This window comes from Opisthocomus hoazin, chromosome 5 (genome assembly GCF_030867145.1).
Source record: "Opisthocomus hoazin isolate bOpiHoa1 chromosome 5, bOpiHoa1.hap1, whole genome shotgun sequence".
NCBI classification, from domain to species: Eukaryota; Metazoa; Chordata; class Aves; order Opisthocomiformes; family Opisthocomidae; genus Opisthocomus; species Opisthocomus hoazin.
In genome coordinates, this window is record NC_134418.1 from 130,682 (window position 1) to 135,747 (window position 5,066).

General features: G+C 62.4%; 1 long non-coding RNA gene across 1 annotated transcript; it reads right to left on the reverse strand.

Moving 5' to 3' along the window:
- Positions 1 to 742: 742 nt before the first annotated feature.
- On the reverse strand, positions 743 to 4,496 carry LOC142361489 (uncharacterized). Its single transcript, XR_012764141.1, has 3 exons — positions 3,841 to 4,496; positions 1,640 to 1,749; positions 743 to 966 (listed from the first exon to the last, which is right to left on the reverse strand). It is a non-coding gene; the product is annotated as an uncharacterized LOC142361489 (long non-coding RNA).
- Positions 4,497 to 5,066: the final 570 nt, after the last annotated feature.

The following is a 5,066-nucleotide window of genomic DNA, read 5'->3' on the forward strand; positions in this document are numbered from 1 at the left end:
CCAGCGCACCGGCAGCCTGTCGCAGCGGACGGCTCGAAGCTTCCCGTCCCACCACCCTCGGGCAACCACCACGCACCCCCGCACCCGCCGGAGGGGAGCCCGCGCCTCACGGCTGGCCTCTCCGCTCCCCCGCCGCCCCGGCACCCGACACCAGGGCGCCGCCATGCTGCTGCGCCGCACTGCGCATGCGCCACGCGCCGACGGCGCGCCGGAGGGGCCACAGCCTGCGCGCAACGCCTGGCTGCAGTACCGCTCCGGGTCGGGGCAGCGCGCGCCGCCGGCACGGGGCGGCACCTCCGCACGGCTCCGGGCAGCCCCCGACTCGCGGCTCCGACACGGCGCCGAACCCCCGCCCCTCCCTGTCCCCGACACGGACCCCGCCCTCCCGGGGGCTTTTCCCCGGGACGCGCTGCTCCATCCACCTCCCCCCCCACCCCGCGCTCACCTTCTCCCTCGCTGCAGCCGCAGCCCGGCCACGGCTCCGCTCCTCCCTCGGCTCGCACCGGCCCCTCCACGGCCACCCCGGTCACGGCAGCACCGGGCCCTCCACCGGCAGAGGGAGGGGCCGTCGCCATCAGCCGTGCTGCCCGCCCCTGGGGCTCCCCCGGCCCCGGGCCCACGACTGGAGCCCGGCAGGAACAGGGGGCCGTCGCCCCTGCCCCACAGCCCGTCCCCTCCTCCCTTGGGCTCTGGCACAGCCCCTCGTCCCGTGCAAACCAAGCACAAATGCAGCCGCGAGGGCAAAAGGGACCGCAGGTCTTTATTAGTCACGCACCCAGCCAGTCCCGGGAGCCGCTCTGCTCCGGGGCTCGGGGCCCCCGATGCTCCCTCTGCCCCTCCGACACCTCGGCAGTCCTTCCCGCAACTGCGCCCGTTGCTCCAGCAGGGAACAGTCGGTCAGTCGGCTCCCGGAGCGATGCGCTGTTCGGCAGAGGCCACCAAAAATGAGGAGCAGGGTGCAGGCCACTACAAGAGAGGAGAAAAGTGACAGATGGCTGGACAGCGGCGGTGTAACGAGAAAGCACGAAGCGGGGAAAGGGACAGCGAGAGAAGCACGGGGACAGGCAGTCCCACAGAGATGGAGAAAGAAGCAGCAGGAAGAGAGGAAGAGTGGCAGCAGAAAGAAGAAGAGGGAGCAGGACAGAGACCGAAAATGAAGAACGGGGAGCAGGAAGGAGATGCAAAAAAAAACCCTGTAGCATTGAAAGAGGAAAAAAGAATAGCGGCAGGGACCTGGGCAAAGAGAGATGAGGAAATAGAATAGAATAGACATGGAGAAAGCAGTAGATCTGTGACGCGCTATGGAGCCGAGAAGGAAGGCCTCAAATCAAGGGACAAGGAGCCAGACAAAAGAGCACCAGAGACAGCAAAAGTACTGACAGGCTACAGAGCAGGAGGAAAGCAAAAGTAGTAACCGGGAGCTGAACAGAAAGAGGGGAAGAAGGAAAAAAACGCCACGGGCTGCAGGGCAGAAAGAGGGAGGACCTAAAAGATGGGGACAAGTCAGAGACAGATGGAGAAAGAAGGTACACAAGAGCAGAAAAAAAAATAATCGTAGCAGTGTGGGAAAGAGAGGGAGCCAGGGGAGGGCCCAGGATGCAGAAGAGGGGTGACAGGGCCCCGAGGGCCCAGGACTCACCGCAGCTCTCACTCTCGGTGCTGCCGGGAGACTTGGACACTTCAGATGCTTCTCTCTCCTTCTCTCTTCCCTTCTTCTTCTGTAACTCAAATCGTTTGGCTCGCCTCCACCTGAGAGAAAATGCATGTGGTTGTCTTAGAGCTCATACGAGACGCGGCTTCCTAGACAAGAAGCCTCACTGCACACTGTATGCAGGAATAGGACAGAGAAAGAGAGAGAATATGATGAGTGGGAAGCAGAACTCACAGATCGAGAGAGAACTTGAATCAGAGGAATAAACAAGGCAGCAAAGAGAGATAAAGACAGGGAAGAAGCCGGAAGAAAAGGGCCTTTCTGGCCTCTACTCACACCCCCCCCAGCCTCCCATCTCTTTCCAGCCTCCTTTTTTTCTGGCCTCTACTCTCGCCCCTGGCCTCCCACCCCTCTGCAGCCTCCCACCCCTCTGCGGCCTCCTTTTTTTCTTTCTGGCCTCTACTCTCGCCCCCGGCCTCCCACCCTGCTGCGGCCTCCCACCCCTTTCCGGCCTCCTTCTTTTTCTGGTCTCTACTCTCGCCCCCAGCCTCCCACCCCTCATCAGCCTCCTACCTCCCATTTTGCTGGCCTCTACATAGTTCAGCTTCCCACCCCTATGCAACCTCCTACCTCTTTCCAGCCTCCACTCCCCGCCCCAAGCTTCCCACCCCCGTCCCCACACACTGACAGAAAGAGAAAAACGACAGTGAACAGGGAAAAAGGTATTAAGAAACAAAGAAAGGGTCAGACGAAGAAGAGGGTGGTTAGGGTTGGAACCCCAACACAAACCAGCAAGGGGCTAGTGGACAGAGAGAGAGGAAGAGAAGAAAGGGCCGGGAAGCAAGACAGAGAAGGAGAGAAAGGCAAAAAGGGAGAGCCGGCTGGACAGGGACGTATAGCAAGAAACAACCAGACAGGCAGCAGGACAGAGACACAGAGACAGAAAAACCGGGGGACAGGAACCAGGACAGAGTGACGGCGAGAGGAAACAAGGGCCAGGGAGCAGGACAGCGATGGAGAAAGAAGCACTGCGGCAGCAGGGTAGAAAGAGAAGGAAGAAAGGCCAGAAGAAGGATGGGGAATGACAGAGAAGGGAAAGAGAAGGACAAGGAGCAGGACAGATTGTCAAAGAAAGGGAGTGGGACAAGGTGATACTGAGAGAGAAAAAGGGGACAGGGAGGCAGGATAAAGTGAAAGACAGGCAAAAATAAGAGACAGGGGAGCAGGACAGAGACGGAGGGGGAAACGCCTCGGCTGGGCAGCAGGAGAGAGAGGCGGAGAAGGGAAAAAACAGCACAAAACCTGGGACGGCCAACCTGGGTGGGCGGGGAGCAGGTCAGAGAGCCGGAGAAAGGAAAAACACTGCTGTGGAGCAGCAGAGGGGAACGGAGAAAGAAAGAGAGCGAGGGGGAGCAGGGCAGAGAAACGGAGAGAGAAAATAAGTGACGGGGAGCAGGGCAGAGCCCTAGGAAGACGAAAATAAGACACGGGAGAAGACCGAGGAGCTCAGAGAGAAAGAAGGGTCGAAAGAAAACGCCAGAGAGGTAGAGAAATCAAGAAAAACAGGGACGAGGAGCCTTGCAGAGACGGAGCACGAAAATGTTGGGCCGGTGAGCGCGAAAGAGGGAGAGAGAGACAGGGGCAGGGGGAGGAGATGAAGAAGAAAGGAGAGACAAAGATGGCAATGGAGCACAGGACACACAGGCAGAGAGAGAAAAAGGACAGTGAACAGGAAAAAAGGGACCGAGAAACAAAGAAAGGGTCAGATCTAGACAAAGAGACCAAGAAGAGGGGAGGCGGGGGGGTGTGTGCAGGGAAACCCCAAAACAAACCAGCAAGGGGCTACAGGACGGAGAGAAAGGGCCATGAAGCAGGACAGAGAAGGAGAGAAAGGCAAAAAGGGAGAGCTGGCTGAACAGGGACGTATAGCAAGAAACGACCGGACAGGCAGCAGGACAGAGAAACAGAGACAGGGAGCCGGCTAAAGAAATTCTGGAGGGAGAAAAAGAGGGAGAGGTAGCAGGACACAAACACAGACAGAAGACGGGAGGTACAGGGAAAGGGAAAGAAAAGGAAAAAGAAAAAACAAACAAACAAAACAATCACAGCAGCGTGGGACAGAGAAGGATCCAGGGGAGGGCCCGGGACGCAGAAGAGGGGCGACAGGGCCCCGGAGGCCCGCCACTCACCGCAGATCTCGCTCTCGGCGCTGTCGGGAGACTCTGCCGCTTCAGGCGCTTCTCTCTCCTGCGCTCCTCCCTTCCTCTTCCGTAAGTCCGGTCGCTTGGCTGTCCTACACCTAAGAAAAAACGCGCATGTGTCGCGGCTCTCAGGACACGAGGCTCCCTAGGCACATAGCCTCGCTCGCTCACGCGCTCCACAACCGTACCATGCTGCTGCTGGTGACACATACAGACCCTGCGGGACACGCTGGCGGCCTGGCCTGCTGCAGGCTACCAAGAGGGAGCCTTCCTCACCCGCAGAGGCAGGCCCTCTCCTGCCTGCGGAGCCAGGCAGCTTCCAGCCAGGTGGCCTTCCATTTTTTTTTCTTCTTCAGCCTTCTCGGGACTCTCCAGCTTCAGCCCCGCCAGCTCCCGTCCGCAGCCACTCAACGGTCCGCCTCTCCCTTTTCGCCCCCACGACGCCAGGAGACCGAGGCCCGGCACACACAGCCCTCACAAGCCTGGAGCGGGCGCAGCCAACGGCATCCCCAGGGCAGGAACGGACAAACGCGTCCTCAGCGCGGCCCCTGCCACAGAGAAAGAAGCAGCGGCGACCGCGTTAAGGGAGGCCGAGGCACGCTCGAGGCCCAGTGTGCCGCCCGCACCACGGGCCTTGGGGGAGGCCGGGGGCTCCGGGACAGGCTTCAGGGGACGTGCTGGAGCTGGGGGCGGCTGCGCGGGGCGAGCGGGGCCGGGGAGCGCTGCCGAGTTGGGGGGGGGTGCCCGCATCCTTCCCCCCTCACCCTGCGTCACCTCCCGCCTCTGGCCCCGGGGCTGCCCGCACCCGCCTCGCCTCCAGCGCACCGGCAGCCTGCCGCAGCGGGCGGCTCGAAGCTTCCCGTCCCACCACCCTCGGGCAGCCACCACGCACCCCCGCACCCGTCGCAGGGGAGCCCGCGCCTCACGGCTGGCCTCTCCGCTCCCCCGCCGCCCCGGCACCCGACACCAGGGCGCCGCCATGCTGCTGCGCCGTACCGCGCATGCGCCACGTGCCGACGGCGCGCCGGAGTGGCCAGTCCCCAGTCCCTGCGCGGAACGCCGGGCTGCAGTACCGCATTGCGGCCAGGGGACGGCGCCAGCGGACACGGCGCGGCGCCCACGCCCGGCCCCACCTCCGGGTCCAGGCAGCGCGCGCCGCCGGCAGGGGGCGGCGCCGCCGGCAGGGGGCGGCGCCTCCGCACGGCTCCGGGCAG